The sequence below is a fragment of the Calliphora vicina genome, chromosome 3, assembly GCF_958450345.1.
Source record: "Calliphora vicina chromosome 3, idCalVici1.1, whole genome shotgun sequence".
Classification (NCBI taxonomy): domain Eukaryota; kingdom Metazoa; phylum Arthropoda; class Insecta; order Diptera; family Calliphoridae; genus Calliphora; species Calliphora vicina.
The window spans coordinates 112,212,773-112,236,983 of record NC_088782.1 but is presented as its reverse complement, the minus strand read 5'-3'; positions in this window follow the sequence as shown (position 1 = coordinate 112,236,983).

Here is a 24,211-nt window from a genome sequence, read left to right as displayed (position 1 = left end):
AAAGTCATCTAAGACTTGGACATCTCGTTGTTTTCTTTTAATTAGAGATTCCTTTTATTGGTTCCAAGAGTAGACAGGTAAGGGGATAGATAATTCAATCAGTGACGGAGGACATGAATTAGCCAAACAAAATTGGGACCGTGTACTGTCACTGCTAAATACCAACCATATTTACCTTAAAAGTTACCGAAAGAAAGAATGGAAAGGAACCTGAAGGAGTAAGGATAAGATAGGGGCTGGACAACATCTTGTCGTGAAGACTTTTGATTTCGTTATCGTGAAAATGAGGTGGCGATAATAAGTTTCAGCTTGTTTAGAATACTATAGAATTTTAGAATATTCAAGTGTCCCAGAAACACAACAATTTATCATCGAAAGTTGTGTATGGGAATACAAAATTTATTTTTAATAAATTTTAGTTTTTCCCCCAAAGACAAACTTTGGACGAATTGGAATGTAAAAGGAAATTAATGCAGTTTCTTTGCATCATTGTAAAGGAAAATAATGAGGGATCAGATGTATTTTGGAATGAGTAAAAGTTTAAATTTAGAATATAGTCTGTGGGGAATTTTTAAACGTCAATTGTGTTAAAAGTCAATATTAGTCCCGTGGAATCTTAAAAGAGGAAAAATCTTTTCACTTCGGGACGAGCGCTATAGGTCGATGATTACCAACTTCTTTTGAACTACATTGAATGATATGGAAATCAATTAGATGTGGTTTCAATAGGATGGCGCTACTTGCCACACTGATCTGCACAAGCAATTTGAGGTCATGATCATCTCACGTGGACTGACCATCTAGATCGTGGGATTTGATGCCGTTACACTTTTTCTTGTGACGTTTTCTTAAGTGGCTTTAACTTCAAAAGTTGGAAGAAAAGTAATTGACTCCATTTTTTTCCGAAACATAACTTTAAAGGGTCAGAAATCTCAGGGGTGCATAAGCTACCTGTGGTATCTTTGTTTTCATGATTAAGTGTAAAATTTGCATAACCGTAACATTTATAAACTTCTATCACTCTTTACACGCAACATTCAAAATGATGAAGACTTTGATATGCTTTCAAAGCAGGGGGTCTTAAATAATATTATAACCCCTAAGAAAGTAATTTTTAAAAATTTCTGAAATTCTAAGGGTTCTCATGTTAGATGCCTCGCAAATAGTCAATTTATATTTGACAGAATTTGAAAATGTCGGTTCATGAAACACGTCGAGTTAATTTGCACAAATGATAAACTTAAGCTTTTAAATGAGTATCCTTAATATATCAATAATTTAAGCTTCAAAAACTTTCAATATTGTTTTAAAACAGTTTAAGATAAATAAGATAATTTTGAACTATCTGAGATTTGTATGCTGAATATGTAAATTTGCTATGCTGCTTGAGAATCCCTGCTACTATTTCAATAATGTGCATGCGAGTTTATGTCCGTGTATGTATAGATTCTTAAGTCTGCATGTATTAGAATTGTATTGTATTATTTGAGTGAGTTCATTTGTAAACTGGGAAGTATTCAATACTACGAAACACAAAACATCCAATATAAACATGTACAATTGTACCACTGTCAGTGTAAGGACTAATATCAGTAAAAACAGGAAGAATATATTTTTGAATAATCCAAATGATGACTTAGAACTCAATAATTTGGAACCATAGGTTGGCAAGAATACAATTGTCTTTAGTATCTGGTGATTATGTTGCTTAGACTTCCGTCCAAGCGTTCTTTACACGATCAATCTCACTGTAAATTCAAATATTCCAATATCTTGACATCATTACGGAAAATTTGTAGAGCTTCAAAATTAAGGTCATGCAATTGTAGAAAAAGACGACAATTTAACTTTACTTTTGCAAGAGGACCATTATAAACTCCACTCTAGAGAAAAGGACATATGGAGCAACTATATCCAGTCCCTTTTATATGAAAGGGTGTGCGTTATTGAATGCAACCGAGCTGACGCACATTCAAATCTACTAAACTAGTGAGATCCAAATTAAAATTTCTCTAATAACTCACCCAACCTTAACAAGTGAGTTTTTCCAAGCTGTCTTGCTTGTTAAAGACCGCCAAGAGATCTCTGAGAAATAAAATAATTTAATTATTTCCAGTTCTAGTTATCAAGCCAACGATTTCAGAGGTCAATCCGGAAAATTTTTCTGCTAAATATTGTGAAATTATACAAACTAATCAAGAGTGACAATCAATTCTATGGAAACAATTTTTTGTTAAAATTTTAAAGAGTGCCGGGTGGAGTATTGTGACACTAAGTTAAGTGCTGAAAATTTGAGCCAAATCGGATAAAGATTTCTGGATGCGCATCGAGGTCAAAGTTCAGATATATACAAAATTTTACTATTTATATGAAATAAATAAGTGAAACTCGTTAAATTTCTGCATTGTTTTCTAGAAATATGTAGATTTATTTATATTAATGAATATTACATTAAACAATTTTTTTGGAAATTAACTTTGTATCTCTTTTGGGTCAAAGTTACCCAAAAACTGTATTATTGCCAAAATTCGGATAAAATTTTTCAGTTTTTGTAAAAATTTTGGTACTAAATAATTACTTTTGCAATTGAATGCAAAAGAATCGAAGTGTGTACGTAATTATCGTTGTAATGATATATAAATAATAAAATGTGGTTGAAAAATGTTAAACTTATTACAAATTCGCCAGACCATTAACGTGTTTCAGGGCACTTGAACAAGAAATTTAGGAAAAAAAATTAACATATTTCGAGAAAAATTAAAATAAATGCTAATTTTTATTTAAAATATATCCGTATTTACTTGTGTATGAGTTTTTGTCTTCGTAGGATACCGTTAACCTATTCGCAGGTATGGCAAAAAAAAAATATATTTTAACGGCTGTTCTCCAATTTTTAAATTTCTTAAAATTTTGTTAAACAAATTTCAGAATTTTTTGATCATCACATTGGGATTTATTGAAATCTTAATAGGGAATAAAAATATGAAGAAATTATGTCAATAACTCTTAAAGTTTTTCCGTACCTGCGATTTAAATTTTGCTATTTTCAAGAAAAACTAATTTTTGGTCCATATTTTGGTGAATGAGCCCAATTTACTGTTATACATTTTAAGTAAAACCTATTCATAATATTATAGTCCTAGTAATTCTAATTCTAACATCGGAAAACGTTAACCTTTAAATCGTGAAGGTCATATGTCAAATTTTTCAATATTTGGAATTTCTATTGAAAAGATAGCGAAATGTTATATATTTTTGGGCCGATTTTAATGAAACTTGACGAAAATATAACACAAATATTGAGCACTTAATTTTTAGGCCTAGTGTCACAATATTCCAAACGACGCTCTTTGAAATCTAAAAAAAAAATTCGGCAGTCACTCTACTAGTCACTAGTATGACTAAAATGAGTCCTTATATTTATGCATACTAAAGCTTGAAATCAAGTGCAAGTGGTAGAAAAATTGGGAATACATATCCGTATGTATGTAGACTAGGGAAAACCTATTTACAAGGACTTGGTTAATGTAAGTAATAACTTACTTTTAAAAAGTTTTATATATTTCCTTAATGATAAATCTGAAAGAATTCTACAGAACTTAAAATAAGGTTGTCTATTATGGATTCGATTACAGACTCAAATATATATATCCGACTATAGACTCGACTATAGACTCGGCTATAGACTTGACTATAAACTCAACTACACACTCGACTATACACTCGATTATAGGTTAGACTATAGACTCGACTACAGCCTCTACTACAGCCTCTACTATAGACTCGACTATAGACTCGACTATAGACTCGACTATAGACTCGACTATAGACTCGACTATAGACTCGACTATAGACTCGACTATAGACTCGACTATAGACTCGACTATAGACTCGACTATAGACTCGACTATAGACTCGACTATAGACTCGACTATAGACTCGACTATAGACTCGACTATAGCCTCGACTATAGACTCGACTATAGACTCGACTATAGACTCGACTATAGACTCGACTATAGACTCGACTATAGACTCGACTATAGACTAGACTATAGACTCGACTATAGCCTCGACTATAGACTCGACTATAGACTCGACTATAGACTCGACTATAGACTCGACTATAGACTCGACTATAGACTCGACTATAGACTCGACTATAGACTCGACTATAGACTCGACTATAGACTCGACTATAGACTCGACTATAGACTCGACTATAGACTCGACTATAGACTCGACTATAGACTCGACTATAGACTCGACTATAGACTCGACTATAGACTCGACTATAGACTCGACTATAGACTCGACTATAGACTCGACTATAGACTCGACTATAGACTCGACTATAGACTCGACTATAGACTCGACTATAGACTCGACTATAGACTCGACTATAGACTCGACTATAGACTCGACTATAGACTCGACTATAGACTCGACTATAGACTCGACTATAGACTCGACTATAGACTCGACTATAGACTCGACTATAGACTCGACTATAGACTCGACTATAGACTCGACTATAGACTCGACTATAGACTCGACTATAGACTCGACTATAGACTCGACTATAGACTCGACTATAGACTCGACTATAGACTCGACTATAGACTCGACTATAGACTCGACTATAGACTCGACTATAGACTCGACTATAGACTCGACTATAGACTCGACTATAGACTCGACTATAGACTCGACTATAGACTCGACTATAGACTCGACTATAGACTCGACTATAGACTCGACTATAGACTCGACTATAGACTTGACTATAGACTCGACTATAGACTTGACTATAGACTCGACTATAGACTCGACTATAGACTCGACTATAGACTCGACTATAGACTCGACTATAGACTCGACTATAGACTCGACTATAGACTCGACTATAGACTCGACTATAGACTCGACTATAGACTTGACTATAAACTCAACTACACACTCGACTATACACTCGGTTATAGGTTAGACTATAGACTCGACTACAGCCTCTACTATAGACTCTAATATAGACTCTAATATAGACTCGACTATAGACTCTAATATAGACTCGACTATAGACTCGACTATAGACTCGACTATAGACTCGACTATAGACTCGACTATAGACTCGACTATAGACTCGACTATAGACTCGACTATAGACTCGACTATAGACTTGACTATAGACTCGACTATAGACTTGACTATAAACTCAACTACACACTCGACTATACACTCGGTTATAGGTTAGACTATAGACTCGACTACAGCCTCTACTATAGACTCTAAAATAGACTCGACTACAGCCTCTACTATAGACTCTAATATAGACTCGACTATAGACTCTAATATAGACTCTAATATAGACTCGACTATAGACTCTAATATAGACTCTAATATAGACTCGACTATAGACTCGACTATAGACTCGACTATAGACTCGACTATAGACTCGACTATACACTCGACTATACACTCGACTATACACTCGACTATACACTCGACTATACACTCGACTATACACTCGACTATACAGTCGACTATAGACTCGACTATAGACTCGACTATAGACTCGACTATAGACTTGACTATAAACTCAACTACACACTCGACTATACACTCGGTTATAGGTTAGACTATAGACTCGACTACAGCCTCTACTATAGACTCTAAAATAGACTCGACTACAGCCTCTACTATAGACTCTAATATAGACTCGACTATAGACTCTAATATAGACTCTAATATAGACTCGACTATAGACTCTAATATAGACTCTAATATAGACTCGACTATAGACTCGACTATAGACTCGACTATAGACTCGACTATAGACTCGACTATACACTCGACTATACACTCGACTATACACTCGACTATACACTCGACTATACACTCGACTATACACTCGACTATACAGTCGACTATAGACTCGACTATACACTCGACTATAGACTCGACTATAGACTCGACTATAGACTCGACTATAGACTCGACTATAGACTCGACTACAGACTCGACTAAAGACTCGACTATAGATCCGACTATAGACTCGACTATAGACTCAACTATTGACTCGCCTATAAAAATCGACTATAGACTAGTCTATAGATTCGACTACAGACTTGACTATATGCTCGATTATAGACTATAGCTCCAACATACTCTTGAATACAGACTCGAACAGACTCATGAAGGTCAAACATTTTCACAAAATGTGTCTAGTGTAATTCTAGTTCATGGATATCCTAAATTAATAAAAAAAATTAATTTCAGCTGGTAATAAACTCAACTTGTTCTGGGTCCACCCTAACATATTTCCAATTGAAAGTGCTAAGTCTAAGAGTATATATGTATGCAGGAATTTACTTTGCACTTTGTGTAGTTTTACACCAATATCCTGATAACCCTTTTAATATTGTTGTGGCTGTTGTCTAGTTGTTGTAGCTGCCACATCAATGTTTGTATTATGTTTTATTTTACTACGGCCAGCAGTCTCTTTTTTTTTTGCACCACCAAAACCTCTTTGTCTACACAAGCCTTTTAGACACAACTCCCCACAGCTATTCACACACATTCTACACTTTCCACCACCTTCACCTTTTTCCACTTTACATGTATGTAGCATAGAACATATAATTAGATGTAACGTATTTTCTATTGCGAATTATCGTTTGCTTTAACACAATGCAATGTGAGAGGTTAAAGTACTTACTTACTGCTTGCTTGCTACTTGCTACAATATATTCATATATACATGCTACTTAATACTTGCAACAACTACATGCATACTTACTACTTAATAGCTGTTGTGGTCAATTTTAATTGATTTTCAGTTGGTTGAGTTTAAATCAATTTAAATTTCAAAACCCAAACCGTTTACAAATACAATGCACTTGTTGTAGGGTTAATAACAACAACAGCAACAACCAGAACACTAAGAATGGCAACGGCTGCATTTGCCTTATAAAACAGTTTGTTGTTGCCTTCGTTTTTGTTAATGCTGCTGCTTCTGCCACTGGTAGTTGATTTAAATCGAAATTGTAAATAAACATTTTAAATGTTGTTTAAATATTCGCATAAACTAGTTGTAGTTGAATTTGCATTCAAATATTTAAGTACATAAAATGTACATAAACACAATATTTGATTGGTATTAATGGTGTCTTTTGTTTTGCGGATTCAATAGCAGGCAGTTGCTGGTGAAGTGCTATGAAAATTTAATTCAAGTGTAACACTTGATTAATAGGACACTGAATTGGGTTTATTCAATACTATTTGCAAACACATTCTTTGAATATTTAAAACATAATTAAGAAACCAACAGAAGTTAAGTTTCCAAATAAGAGTTTCAGTTCATTTCTAGTTCAGGTTGTAGTTCAGGTTCTAGTTCCAGTTCAGGTTCTAGTTCTAGTTCAGTTCTAGTTCAGTTCTAGTTCAGTTCTAGTTCAGTTCTAGTTCAGTTCTAGTTCAGTTCTAGTTCAGTTCTAGTTCAGTTCTAGTTCAGTTCTAGTTCAGTTCTAGTTCAGTTCTAGTTCAGTTCTAGTTCAGTTCTAGTTCAGTTCTAGTTCAGTTCTAGTTCAGTTCTAGTTCAGTTCTAGTTCAGTTCTAGTTCAGTTCTAGTTCAGTTCTAGTTCAGTTCTAGTTCAGTTCTAGTTCAGTTCTAGTTCAGTTCTAGTTCAGTTCTAGTTCAGTTCTAGTTCAGTTCTAGTTCAGTTCTAGTTCAGTTCTAGTTCAGTTCTGGTTCAGTTCTAGTTCAGTTCTAGTTCAGTTCTAGTTCAGTTCTAGTTCAGTTCTAGTTCAGTTCTAGTTCAGTTCTAGTTCAGTTCTAGTTCAGTTCTAGTTCAGTTCTAGTTCAGTTCTAGTTCAGTTCTAGTTCAGTTCTAGTTCAGTTCTAGTTCAGTTCTAGTTCAGTTCTAGTTCAGTTCTAGTTCAGTTCTAGTTCAGTTCTAGTTCAGTTCTAGTTCAGTTCTAGTTCAGTTCTAGTTCAGTTCTAGTTCAGTTCTAGTTCAGTTCTAGTTCAGTTCTAGTTCAGTTCTAGTTCAGTTCTAGTTCAGTTCTAGTTCAGTTCTAGTTCAGTTCTAGTTCAGTTCTAGTTCAGTTCTAGTTCAGTTCTAGTTCAGTTCTAGTTCAGTTCTAGTTCAGTTCTAGTTCAGTTCTAGTTCAGTTCTAGTTCAGTTCTAGTTCAGTTCTAGTTCAGTTCTAGTTCAGTTCTAGTTCAGTTCTAGTTCAGTTCTAGTTCAGTTCTAGTTCAGTTCTAGTTCAGTTCTAGTTCAGTTCTAGTTCAGTTCTAGTTCAGTTCTAGTTCAGTTCTAGTTCAGTTCTAGTTCAGTTCTAGTTCAGTTCTAGTTCAGTTCTAGTTCAGTTCTAGTTCAGTTCTAGTTCAGTTCTAGTTCAGTTCTAGTTCAGTTCTAGTTCAGTTCTAGTTCAGTTCTAGTTCAGTTCTAGTTCAGTTCTAGTTCAGTTCTAGTTCAGTTCTAGTTCAGTTCTAGTTCAGTTCTAGTTCAGTTCTAGTTCAGTTCTAGTTCAGTTCTAGTTCAGTTCTAGTTCAGTTCTAGTTCAGTTCTAGTTCAGTTCTAAAAATATTTCTTTAGGTTTAATATTAATCATACGCAACCGAATGTATTGCAAGTTTCATATTAAGTATACGCCTTCAATGAAACGATGATATACAAATTCAAAATAATTTACTGCAATAAAGAAATCAATATTGCAAAGCATTAAAGGAATTCGATGATTTGGCATTAAGATTTAGGTCGCTCTAAATTAAGCTGATGTTCAGACATGTTAGCTAATATTATTTATTTAAAACAGTCATTTTGAACTGAGAAAATATAAGGCTTGAAATGTAGTTGTAACCGAAAAATGTTAGTGTCAAAAATAACTAATTCAGCAATTTGTTTCCAACTTAATTTCTCATAAAATTTTATTATTTTAGGCATAAAAACTTGAAATGAAACCTTCTTTTAAAACTAAAACAATAAAACTTCAATTCCCAGTTCTAATTTAAGTTACAACAAACATTAAGCTTGAAAAACTTTTGTCACTCAAATGGGATGTAGAAAACAAAGTTTTTCTGCTTGAATTTGCTTTCAAAAGCATACTTTTAGGCACTAAACCACAATATTTAAGAACATAACTACGTAATTCAATTGTGACAAACCCTTTAATTTTGAAGACCAACAAGAGTAATAAGACCACTGTATATGCACAGACGTATAAAACAATTTCAATTATTTGAAAATAGCAAGGAACCCTTTTTTTTGGCAGCCAGGGAGTAAAAGTAACAGAGTTGATGTGTAAGAATAAGTGCGATACATTTGTTTATATAGAAAAGATAATATTATGAACATAAAATATTTATTATTTTTATATAGTACCTAAAGAATATACAGAAATGTATGTAATATATTATTTATATAAGAACATGTGTTGGTTTGCATCTCTGTCTGCGTTTATCCTTAAACATATTTGCTTATTTACTGGTGCCGGTGCTGTTGCTGGTGTTAGTGTCAGAGTGTTTTTGTATATATGCTTTTGTTGTTATTCTAATGGTGTTAGTAGTTTTACTTGGATTTTTATGTTAAATTCCTCTGGGGAGTTTTGTTATTTTAGTATCCTGTACTATTTCATTTGTATTAGTGTTTATTATTTTAGTTTTTTTTTTCTTTTGTTGAGCTGTATGTTGTTTTTATATTCTAAGGGTATTTATTTCACAACATTATTATCTTGCACAAAATTAAGCAATTTAAGTTAAAATAACATACAAAACAAAAAAAAACTCAAAAGTCATTTCAACTGCTACAACTACAGTAATATACATAAATACTAGTATAGTATACATATACATACATATATATGTAGGTTATAATATAATATTTATGTGTGTGTGATTATTGTATTATTGTTTAAATGTTCATTTGTAAATCCTTTCTAGAGAGTTTTTACTGTGAAATAGAAAACAATTGTATATAAAGTGAAACTTTTAAATTGTGTGAGAGTGTTGTTATACATTGGGTAACAAAAGTGGGCAAACATGGCATCATACGAGAGCAAGTCAATAAGTCCGTGACTTTCCGCCTCTTAACTGAAGGGGTAATAATGCTCCTATCAACAGGCATCTATCAGTTTACTCTTGTCAAAATTTGGAAAATTCGCATCATTTAGTTTGCGTTTGACAGCCAGTAATAGCAGACTATCGCTTGACTTGAAGAGAAAATGAAAAAAGTGAATTTCGTGTGGTCATTTCGCATTATTTTTTGCAGAAAAAAACATATCTCAAACCAATACTAAGCTTGATAAATACTATGGGAACTCTGCACCATAAATTTCAATAGTAAACAAGTAAGAGTACTATATTCGCCCGTGCCGAATCTTAAATACCCTCCACCTAAATATGATGGTATAAAAGCTGAAATAATATAACAATTGTTAGAAAGACTAGTTTACGCAGAAGATATTTTATTTCAAATGTACAAAAAATTGTATCTAATTCAGCAATTTATAACTGAAATTTCTATTAGAACGTTTGACACAGTTAATTATTGTCTTTTAATTGAGAAATTGTCGTCTAAACTTAATTTTTCTAAATCTTCGTGTAAATTATTATTTTCTTACATAGGTAACCGTTAACAGTTTGTTGGAACTGGGTTAAACGATCTACAATATCTGAGTGTCAAAGTGGCGCACAGTGGTATGAGAAAAAAAAGAGGGAAATAAATCTGTAACTTCTAAACCCTTTGTCCGATTTTAATGAAATTTCACATGCGCAAAGGGGAAGTGTTGTCGAGTTTAAGTCTGGACCTCATGAAATGAAATTGTACAATTTATATACTTAATAATTAGTTAATACGTTTGGATCAACATTTTTCCCTTTTAACCTCAAGTGAAGAAACAGAGTATAAAAAAGGGTATACAAATATATTTAGACAAATTTCAAAATATTTGGTTGTGGGACTTTTGCGGGAGCTATGACCTATTATGATTCGATTGTCATAAAATATTTTTACGTGATTTTTATGTATTTATATGAGAGCTGTGGCCAATTATGGACCAATATTCACAAAATTCAGTATTATGATTTTTGAATACAAATTACTGATCTGTGTACTATTTTGGTTAAATATATGGATGCTATGACCTATTATGATCCTAAGTATTTAAGGGCTTTTTTTTGTAGAATTTCATATAAACAACGCTATTAACAAGAGTGGACCTTATGTGGGAGCTATGCCGAATTATGAACCAATATTTAAAAAATCTTGTAGTACGATTCTTGGATACAAATTACTGATCGGTGTAAAATTTTGGTTGAGTGTAGATTTTTATGGATATTTGTGACGGTAATGTGTTTTCCTGAAGTGGTTCTTATATGGAGGTTATGACCAATTATGGGCCTATCATCATTAAATTTGGTACATCGATTTTTGTATATATTGAATAAATTTGTTTTGAATTTCAACCTGATAACTATATTTATAAGAAATTTATGAGGATTTTAGTGATTTTCGGGAGTGGACCTTATATGGCAGCTATGGTTATATATGGACCGATATTCACAAAATCCAGAAGTATGATTACTGGATACAAATTACTAATCTGTGCGTAATTTCATTTTGATATCGTATGTTTTAAATATTTTTTAAGGTTAATATCTTTTTTCGGAAATGGGCCTTATAGGGGAGCTATGACCAATTATCGGCCAATCTGCATAAAATTTGGTACAGTGATATCTATATATATGGATATAATTTTTGTCGATTTTAGCATGATAAATGTATTTATAAGAGATTTATGAGTACTTAACTGATTTTTGGAAGTGGACCTTATATGGGAGCTATGGTCAAATATGGACCGATATTCACAAAATCCAGTAGAATGATTTCTAAATATAAATATACGGATGTGTGTGAAATTTTGTTTTGATATTGATATTTTTTAGATATTTATGTAGGTTATTGTGTTTTTCGAAAGTGGTCCTTATATGGTAGCTATAACCAATTATAGGCAGATCTTCATAGAATTAGGTACAGCGATTTTGGTATATATGGGGATTATTTATGTCGAATTTCAACTTGATAGCGACATTTATAAGACATTTGTGCTTATTTAAGAGATTTTCGGAAGTGTAGTTTATATGGTAGTAGTAGTTCTTTATATTGAATAAATTTGTTTTGAATTTCAACCTGATAACTCTATTTGTAAGAATTATCGGCCAATCTGCATAACATTTGGTACAGTGATATCTATATATATGAGTATAATTTTTGTCGAATTTTAGCATAACAAATCTATTTAAGAGATTTATGAGCACTTAACTGATTTTTGGAAGTGGACCTTATATGGGAGCTATGGTCAAATATGGACCGATATTCACAAAATCCAGTAGTATGATTTCTAAATATAAACTATGGATGAGTGTGAAATTTTGTTTTGATATTTTTAGATATTTATGTAGGTTATTGTGTTTTTCGGAAGTGGTCCTTATATGGGAGCTATAACCAATTATCGGCCGATCATAGAATTAGGTACAGCGATTTTGGTATATATGGGGATTATTCATGTCGAATTTCGACTTGATAGCGATATTTATAAGACATTTATGCTTATTTAAGAGATTTTCGGAAGTGTAGTTTATATGGGGGCTATGGTCAAATATGGGCCGATCCACGAAAAATTTTGTAATATAATTTCTTTTACCACGAAACTTATTTTTTCTGAATTTCATGTGGATATTCATATTTTGTAGGCATTTATAGACCATAGAACCATATTTCGGGAAGAAATTTGTATGGGGGCTAGGAGAAATCATGGACCGATTCTTAAAATGTTCACCAGAGTTACTCCTTTTATCATAAAAGTAACGAGTGCAAAATTTTATGATATTAGCTGCAATATACTTACAAAAAATGTCCAAAAACATGTGAAAATTATCAATTTTTTTTTGAGGTTGTCCCACATTTTCATTCATAACTTTGGTTCCACTGTACTGATTTCGCTGATTTTCAATACCAAACTGCTTAGGACAATAGTAAACACTTTTCTTGCAACTCTACTAAGTTTGTTTGCGTATTTTGGACGTGAGCGTGTTTTACACAGACGGACAGACGGACAGACAGACGGACATGGCTCAATCGACTTAGAATTTCATAAGGATCAATAATATATATACTTTGTTGGGTCTCAGATGAATATTTCTCAATGTTACATACGGAATGACAAACTTATATATACCCTCATTCACCACTTATGGTGGTGGAGGGTATAAAAAGTGGTTTACTGAATTTCGTTGTGACCATATATGCACGGAAGATGTCAACTGGACGCCCAGTTGAGGTCTCTACTCCCAAAACAATTGAAAAAATTCACGATTTGTTATTGTGCGAAAGATAGCGAAAGCCATAGGCATCTCAGTGACTTCAATTTTGAATGATCACTTGTGTATGAGAAAGCTTTTCATAAACGCAATTGTATGACAACTTAAGCTACGTTTCCGCATACACCGTAATCGGCACCGAAAACGAAATTCCATACATTTGCACCGAAAAAAAATTCGTTTCAGAAATCGGCAACGAAAATTGGGAACGAAACGGCACCGATCAGTAACGAAAAGCCTGTCATTTGGGGCCGAAACGAAAACAACTTCAAGTAGATTGTTTTCGGTGCTGTTTATTTTAATTATTTTTTTATTTCAAATTTAAAGAAAATCAAATTGAATAAAAAAATTAATTTTATTTTTTGGAAGAGGAAAAAATAATAGATTTTGTCAAAAATAATGAAATTCTATTTTAGCCGCAACGCACCCAAGTGAAACGAAAACAATTCAGAAACGAGACGGTGACGAACACCAACGTTTTTCAGTTTCAGTTTTCGTTATCGGCGACGATTACGGTGTATGCGGGAACCCAGCTTTAGCAGAAGTGTTTGGCATTGTTCAACCGCGCCGTTTCCTAACCGTAAACGAAACGTGAATCCAATACAATAGACCATAGACCATACTGCAGTCAAAACAGTGGGTTTGCTCGGGGTGAATAGCAGCCGAAGAAGGTAAAGTTGGGTTTGTCAGTCAATAATTTCATGGCGAACGTATAATCCACATTGCCTACCTTCAACTTCTTGGGTGGAGTTAATGAGGTTTTGATAAAAAACGACAGCATTTGGCCAAGAAATTAGCTTCTCTTTCACCAGGACAATGCAAGGATGTAAAAATTCATGAGTTAAGCTACAAATTAATCCCTCATCTGCCCTTTTCTCCAGATTTAGCCTTGAGTGACTATTTTATGTTTCCAAAACTGAAGAAATAGCTCGGCGGAAAGAGATTTGACTTCGATGAAAACATATCACAAATAAAATAACTATTTTGATGACCTCGATAAATCTTAATTTTTGGAGGTATAACAAAATTTTAACCACGATGGACAAATTGTACAGAGCTCAAATTGTACAGAGCTCAAATACAATTATTTCTTATTCAAAAACCCGTGTTTCATTAAAAAAAGTCACGGAGATTAAAGTTTTTTTAATTAAAAACGCGATTTTGGATAAAATAATTATATCACCGGAAAATGGAACGTCCAATGAATCACGAAAATCTCACTGTTTGATGTGGTTTTTGGGCTGGCGGTAACGACTTTGGCCAGGTAATTTCCGTCTTCGGAGAGCGCTACAGTCGATGATATCCAACCCATTTTGGCCTGAATTACATTATATGATCACCAACGACATGGGGTTTCTACATATTGGACATTCTGCACCAACGATTTGAGGGCATGATCATCTCACGTGGAGTTGATGTGAATTGACCACCGATATTACTCGTTTTGATCCCGTTATACCTTTTCTTGTAGGGTTTTCTTAAGTCGCAGGTCTTTGTGAATAAGCCGCAAACCTCAGCACCAACATAACCCATGCCATCGATCAAATTCAGCCTTATTTATGTGCCAGAGTCATGAAAAATTTTACATTTTTGGATGCGCACCACCCAGCGAAGCCACGCCGGACATTTGATCAATGTTAGATAGGCCTTTCAAATGAATAATCAAATTTCAATGATATCTCACAAATATTTTGTTTTATTTAAGTTTATTGGAAGCGCTTAATGAAAGGCCCTGCAAAGCCACGGCGGCCATACATAATATCTATCGATGATGCCTTTCAAACGAAGAAAAAATTTCAATAATCTAACACATATGGTCAATTCACAAGGTCTCTTATCATGTCATATTGTCATAATGTCCTAATATTTCACAATGGTTTTTATTGTTTTTCAAGTAAAAAGTGTCCTAAAATAATAGTACTCTGTATGCTATGTTTATTGTGTTATCGTAACCAACCAGGTCTCTTATCATGTCGCCGAATGCCTAAGTGTCGTTTAAGCCGAGCTGCCGAGTCGAGATATATTAAGACATTATGACAATATGACTGATAAGAGACCTTGTGAATTGACCAATACTTTCTTTCATTTAAAATTCAAGAGTGGAAGCGCCTAATGAAATAATCTTTATTTTTCATAAACTTTAATTTGGAATTTTCGTCAAAAAAGTAGTAACATTCCATCTAATGAGTTATGTAGAAGTTGCCACGATGAGGACGAGGAGGAGGAGACTATGGAAAACCTCCACTGTATTTGCCATGGTATATCGGTGCCTTGCTTTACTTGATGGATCTATCAGTAATTGGCGCATAGGGTTGGGGCCTGGAATATACTCATTTTAGAATACCACAATGATATTAAAAGCTGGCTATATCCTCTAGTCTTACGACTAGACTATCTGCATCTGATGATCAAAAATATATGATAACGCAAGGATCTTAAGTAGGATCTATACAATGCGTACTTAAATCAACATGTGAAAGGATTTGGCATAGCCTGATTAAAGGATATAGAATAAATCCCTATACCCTCTTCCAGTTTAGACTTATTTTAAACCTACACAGAGAAAACAGATTCGTGACAATAACCGAATTTGTTGCCAGTCGAATGATTCTACCTTAGTGACCGAATTTTACATTGTGGCTTCAAAATTTTAGAAGGGGTAACAAAAGTTTGGTTGCTTCAACTGAAATTCTTCTTTATCAACTGACTTTCTGTTGATAGAACCGTAAAATTCTATGTATGCAACCGACATTTTCGATTGGCAACAAATTCGGTTGCTATCACGAATCTGTTTTCTCTGTGTATATATTTTAAAAGTACTAATCTTTGTATTTAAACACTTTTTCCCTCTACTATATAAATATACATATGTGATGTAAACCTGCACACACTTCAACAAATCTACATACAACTGTCTAAATTTAATGCATTATAAACATATAAACCTACATTTCCAAATTGTACGAGACACATTTAAAACAAAACCGAGAAAAAAAAAAACTGTCACCAACTAAAATTGTCCATTATAAACTTTGCTGCTCTCCCTCACATTTAAATACACTACTTACTCTTGCACACACTCATGAACATAGAGAATTATAAATAAAAATTCCTTAATTATACAGACAAAACTTTAAATCCCCTTTTTTCGGTTATGATCCTTTAAAATACAATACGAGAGAGTTTAAACTAAAAAACCATGAAGCATAGCAAAACTAAACTAAAATTGCGACCCAACACTTAGACACATGCATACATATACAAATACATGAATTATGTATGTGTATATGAAGGACATGTACAGTAGTGGTCAAAACAGATTTGAAAAAACCAAACCAAAAATTGTATATGGTTCAGGATTGAATAACCCGTCATTCTTTTGAAACTATTCCGTTTTGTATCTTCAAATATTTTATAAAAAGTACACAGAGAAAACGGATTCGTGATAGCAAACGAATTTCTTGCCAACCGAATGATTCGGTTGCACACATATAATTTTTCGGTTCTATCAACAGAAAGTCAGTTGATAAAGAAGAATTTCGGTTATAACAACTAAACTTTTGTTACCTCTTCTAAAATTTTTTAGGCAACACTTTAAAATTCGGTTACTAAGTTAGAATCATACGACTGGCAACAAATTCAGTTGCTATAACGAATCCGTTTTGTGGTAGCTTTTCTATAACTTTCACGATTTTCTATGGATGGGGGCCAGTGCGTTGCAATGTATGAAAAACGTACAAATTTTTCAAAGAGGGCAAGGTTTGTGGAAAGTCTGAGGAGTAACTAAAGGCTTTTTATATAAATATTTGATATTGGTGAAAACCCTTGGACTTGAGAATTTATATTTTAGTAAAATGAAATAATTTTATGAATTTTTCGGACATCATTTACCTTAAAAACTAAGAGAGCTATATTCGGCTGGGCCGAATCTAATATACCCTTCACCAAATTATACTTCAAAATACAAATATTTTTAGGTAAACAAAATTTATTCATTTTTTTCCACAGTTGTTTTTTTATTTTTTGTAAAATTTTTTTTTTGAATTGTTTTAAAATTTTTTGAATTTAAAAATTTTTTTTTTAAATTTTAGATAGGAGACTTGTCGAGACTTAGATAGGAGACTTGTCGAGAGCATGTCTGACAGAATTATTGAAGATTTGGATCCCGAAGATATCTGGGGTCTTCAGAAAATTGATTTCCACAGACAGACGGACAGACAGACAGACGGACATGGCTTAATCGATTCCGCTATCTATAAGGATCCAGAATATATATACTTTATATATACCCTTCTCACGAAGGTGAAGGGTATAAAAACTAAAAAAATTATAATATAGTGATTTTCCATAAAGAAAAATATAAAATTGAATCACTGTAAAATATTAACGATTAAAGATATAACAAAATTTGGAAATAATATAAAATATATATCCAAATATCCTTAAATCAATGGCATTATAATTTTCGGAATTTTTTTATTTCCAAATACAGACATTTTTAAAATGCGGAAAATGTGTTCAAATCTGATTTTTTTTAGAAAAGTGCCTACTGCGACGTTATATACCGTGTGACAGCAAAAAACAATTGGAAGTAATTCGGAAGCATATTAGGTTATACAAATATTGAGCTTCTTCGATGATCGGTGCTTTGCTTTTTTATAATTTTTTACTCAAACCAAATTTCTTTTTTTTAATTGGTCAAGTTTTGATTGGTCTGGGGGTGTTGTGTTCGCTTAAGTGAGCCAAATTTTACTTTACATGCTTTTGCATTATATTCTCTTTCCAGATCATACAAAAATTATACGTAGTCCCGAAGAACATTTTTTCTATAAAGGAAAAATATATGGGCTTTACTGGCAAAAAACTCAAAAAAATATATGTTCCAAATTTGGATGCTTATATCCTTTTTTGGGATGAAATAACTCCTAGCAAATTATTTTATATTTAATATCTAAAAAACCATAAAAAGATCGAGCTCAATTAAAAACAAGTAAGGAAGTATGGTCGGTCAAGCCCGACCATATAATACCCTACACTAAATATAAGAGCAAAAACATCTTTCTTTTAAAATTTCAATAATTTATATTTTTGAGTGATTTTCGGAAGTGGGCCTTATATGGGAGATATAACCAATTATGGACCGATCACCATGAAATTAGGTCGTGGGATTTATGTTTATATTAAAGTTAACTATGTTGAATTTTGTGTGTATACCAGCATTTTTAAGCGATTTATACACGTTAAAGTGATTTTCGGAAGCGGGTGTATATGGGAGCTATGACTAATTATGGACCGATCGTAACAAAATTTGGTGACATGAATTTTGCGTATATAAAACTTATTTGGAGCGGAATTTGTGGAGATACATATATAAATTAAACATTTATGACCGATAAAGTCCAATTTCGGGAGGACATTTGTATGGGGGCTAGATGAAATAATAGACCGATTTCAGCCAGTTTCAATAGGCTTGGTCCTTGAGCCAAAAAACTGAAAATTCATGTTACCAAATTTTGATACGATCGGTCCATAATTAGTCATAGCTCCCATATAGACCCGCTTCCGAAAATCACTTTAACGTGCATAAATCTCTTAAAAATGTTGGTATATTCACAAAATTCAACACAAATAACTTTCATATAGACATAAATCACACGACCTAATTTCATGGTGATCGGTCCATAATTGGTCATAGCATCCATATAACCCCCACTTCCGAAAATCACTCAAAAATATAAATTATTGAAATTTTAAAAGAAAGATGTTTTTGCTCTTTTACTTAGTGTAGGGTATTATATGGTCGGGCCTGACCGACCATAGTAAGTCGATCGGTATACTTTAAGGTAGGTGTTAGACTAATATTTTTGGGCGTTACAAACATCTGCTCAAACGCCTTATACCCTCCCCACTATGGTGGTGTAGGGTATAAAAACAAGTTTCTAAACCACTGTGCGGTAGTTGATTAAATATTTTTGGTTTGTCAAATATACCTCACAATTTAAGAAAACCTGGTTCTTATTATTCAAAAAACAAGCAATTTCCAATTCATTTTGACTGACATTGTATATCGTTACATAAAACGCAAAAAGCCCTAACTAACAAAAATTTCAAAACTAAATTTTTTGCAAATTCCGATATATCTTATAAAAGTACATCGGAATTTGTAAAAAAAAATCGGTTTTTAATTTTTTGTTAGTTAGGGCATTTTGCGTTTTAGTTAACGATATGTATAAGTGTTGACATTAACATATATTTTTGTCTATTGTAAAATTTATTTCTCTGTGTGTAGATCTTTTAATTGTTTGCATGTCTCTGTAGTTTATAAATTTTAAATTAAATTGATTTTTTCTACTGCTTAATTTTATTCTTTTATTATTTTGTTATCTATTACAATTGTAATTGTTGGAAATTTTCTCTGGTTGTCACACTTATGTACATTGTTGAATAATTTAACTTAGTTTTACATAATGCATACACAAACGCTCTAGTTTTATCCTTTGTCTATAATTATTTAATATTATAAAGAATTTTCTTGTTTTGTGGTGGTTTTCTTGGTATTTAGGGTTAAATGAAGTCACAGGACAATTAAGGAAATTTATTGGTTAAAGCACAGTATGTTTCACACCAACTTTTTAGTAGATTGCTTAAGGTGAGACATTTAATTTAATATGTTTGACATAGATTATAAATGGTTGGTTAGTAGAGAAAATTATTTTATTCTTCCTTTAAGATACTTTGGTCAACTTCAAACAATTTTGGCATACTTGAATATTTAGAAACTTGTCGATGAATTTTGCATAGAGATTTCATCGAAAAGTTTTCTAAATAATTCATCAATGGCCTTTAAGAACTCATTGAGAACTATTTGATATATGCTAGGTTAGTTTTCGTGAGTTTCCATCATTTAGCGAGTGCACTCGTAAGACCATGACTACTCTCTTGACTTTTCTAAGACAGTTCAAAACATCATATGAAAAACTGCTAAGATGTCTGAGCCTGGGATCCTTTAGAGCGCACAGTTATATATAAGGTGTTGCACCGATTTTTTTCTCTTATTTATTCAAAAAAATTTTGCTGTTATTATTACATGGATTTCCCAAATGTTTCGACATACGTCACAAACTAGTATTGGACCTTTCCCTCGTTAAAGAAGACCAGAGAATGCTATACCTATAACAGTTGTATACCACCAAAGAGATGCAAATTATATTTCACGACACAGATTTGTTCAAAGACGACCTATTTATTGCTCGTTCGGCATTATTTTCATTCCAACGAAAGCCTTCATGTCCTGGGGCCCATCCTAGCTCAACATGTTGGATTCTTGTAGTACTTCTAGCTCCCCCCCCCTCTATCCATCACCCGGAGAAGCAGGGCAAATGCATTTTCTTTTGAGTGGTGCAGCTTAATTCGTTTCATATTCACTACCAAGGAACGATTATCATATTGGCGTACTTTTCAACTACTTGATTCAAATGCCTAATAAATTTACCCACCAACTCAGAGTTTTAGTGAGTATCCTCTTGAGCAATTGACATATCTTCCGCAATCTGGTCATTGCCATTCTTAACATGTTTGTCCTTGTTGATTAAGGAGACGTTATCCTTAATCAACATGAAGAAATATTAAGTCAAAACCGCAGTAAGCCTTACTTCACCTATCCAGAAGTTGCACCAAGGACTCCTGGTTCATTATATAAAGGAGTTCCAATATTTCCTCTTGTTGGGATTGTTCGTGTTATATAGGCCATCAGGTCATCAACTTTATCTGGCAGCGATAAAATTCAACATTATCACACTGAGGAGGGGCTCCGGTTATTTGTGAGAACTTTCCAGAACACTCCCATCTGCTTGCTTCTCACCATATCCCAGTTTGGGTGAGATATAGACCCGTTACTCCGATCGATGATATCACACAGAAGATGTGACCTTTGTCGAACTTGATGAATGATCTGTCATACGGGTGCAGAGTCAACATTTTTTCTCTTCATAGGAATTTTAGTTTCTAGATGGTATGACGTGCATCGGAAGTTTCGTACCAAATGAATGAGCAGAAGTTTGAGTTAAGGAACATGAAAGCTTGTTTGCTCCTTCGCTTACAATAGGCACTGGGTTTATAGCAGCCTCATATATTCTTCAGGAAGCTCACAACACAAGATTTTTATACCCTACACCACCATAGTGGGGAGGGTATTATGCGTTTTTGCAGATGTTTGTAACGCCCAAAAATATTAGTCTAACACCCACCTTAAAGTATACCGATCGACTTAGAATCACTTTCTGAGTCGATTAAGCGATGTCCGTCCGTCCGTCCGTCCGTCTGGTCGGCTGGCTGGCTGTCCATGTAAACCTTGTGCGCAGAGTACAGGTCGCAATTTTGAAGATATTTCGATGAAATTTGGTACATATTATTTTTTCGGTTCAAGGACAAAGCCCATTGAAACTGGCTGAAATCGGTCTATTATTTCACCTAGCCCCCATACAAATGTCCTCCCGAAATTGGACTTTATCGGTCATAAATGTTTAATTTATATATGTATCTCCACAAATTCCGCTCCAAATAAGTTTTGTATACACAAAATTCATGTCACCAAATTTTGTTACGATCGGTCCATAATTAGTCATAGCTCCCATATAGACCAGCTTCCGAAAATCATTTTAACGTGCATAAATCGCTTAAAACTTTAATATAGACATAAATCACACGACCTAATTTCATGGTGATCGGTCCATAATTGGTCATAGCCCCCATATAAGGCCCACTTCCGAAAATCACTCAAAAATATAAATTAATTTTTTTTTGCTCTTTTACTTAGTGTAGGGTATTATATGGTCGGGCTTGACCGACCATACTTTCTTACTTGTTTTTATATATCCTTTGTTGGCACGATCCAGCGATGTTTTCGAGGTGCTTGGGTTGATGTTCAAATACCCCAGGCTGCTATTGGTTTTGTATCCAGAGATACATTCATATATTATAGTGGATACCGTTTTTGTACATTCCGAAGAATCTGAAGAGGATGATATAAGATGAACTCCAGTCGCTCGCAGACTAGTTTAGGCTGGTATCTCACATAAATTACGAAGGACATACTTTGCTGCCCAGTTGAACATCATCGCAACATTAGACGCATGACAGGCTAGTATCATGCCTTTTACACTTGCAATAAGCACTTTAGTTGGGATATCAGACCTTATATTATGCACCGGATGTTCACAGTGGTCATTAACCCAAGCCATAGTTATGGTGCACTTTTCTCGACTTGAGGTGATACTATACACCTATCTTCTGCAGATACTAGATTGTCTTTTAATTAGTTTTGCACTTGACTTTTAGTATTACATTTCCACAAGACTATAAGTCCAAAGCTACCCCATCATATTTAGCATATTTCAAAGACTCCAAAGTAATGTCATCCAATCGAAAACTTCAATTTTGTGTTTTCTTGTAAAAACAGCTAGTTCGCTGTTCGTTATATGAATACCAACAAAATTTTCCTTGACCCGTTAAAGTAATATGCCCAAAGCGGAATCCATGAGCTCACTTATCATTGGAAGAAATGATAAGTGAGCACTCCTTAATGCGTTTACCCCTGTTGTTGAAAATGTTTTGATTTATTACAAGTATAGGGTGCCCCGATAGACTAAACGATAGTGTGCTGGACTATCAATCTGAGGGTTGTGGGTTCGATTCCCGCCAGAGATTCTAGGAGTACCTACAGACAAGCAAAACTCTTCTTGTTTTTCTTTAAAAAAATATATGATTTTGCTTCACGAAATCAAGCGAACTTTTGTATAAATAAACTCGCTGCCTCTCAAAATCAAAAATAATTTTGTTTTGCCTCTCGTAATCAAGTACAATTTCTTATAGAACATTTTCTATAGAACTATATTTTCCTCTCGAATTCGAAGGTAATTTTTAATAGAAAGTTGTTTACCTCTGGATTTTCTCCAATTCGAAGGGAATTTTGTATAAAAATATTTTAGCCTGTCGAATTCGAGCAAAATTTCCATGTCAGAAGCCTTTTAAATTTGATTCAATATTTCTATTTTGTTTCTTGAAAATGTCAGTAAGAAAATTGCTTATGGACCTTTACAGAGAAAACAGATTCGTGATAGCAACCGAATTTGTTGCTAATCGAATGATTCTACCTTAGTGGCCGAATTTTACAATTGTTTCTACAAAATTTTAAACGGGGTAAAAAAAGCTTGGTTGCTATATCCGAAATTCTTCTTTGTCAACTGTCTTTCTGTTGATAGAACCGAAAAATTCTATGTGTGCAACCGAATCATTCGATTGGAAACAAATTCGGTTGCTATCACGAATCTGTATTCTCTGTCAGCCTATTCAACTACCTTGTCTACGAAAAGGTTCCACATGAGGGACGATATAACACCCACTAGCGCAGTTAATTTTTTCATCAACTTCCTTTTGCTTGCAGTACCTGAATATTAATTTATAGTTCTGCTTTTGAGCATGATCTTAGTTCAGTTTGCAATTTTTTTTAGTGACTTTTTTCACAAATTTCCTTGAACTAACCCAACCTAAATTGGAATTTATGGTTCTGCCCTTGATCATGTTCTTAGTCCAGTTCGCCATTGGTTGATAAACGCAGGCATTAATCTATCTATATAAAATACAAAAAATGTTTCTACCTGTGTCCGTTATAGACTCTGAGACCATCCAACCAATTAGATATAAACTGGTATAATTGTAAAGGAAATTTTCTGAATATGGTTTTGGACATCTAAAATACTACATTAGGTCCATTCGGTGATTTCGTAAAGAAGATTTTCGAATTTTCTCATACAAACATTTTTCATCTATATATATAAAA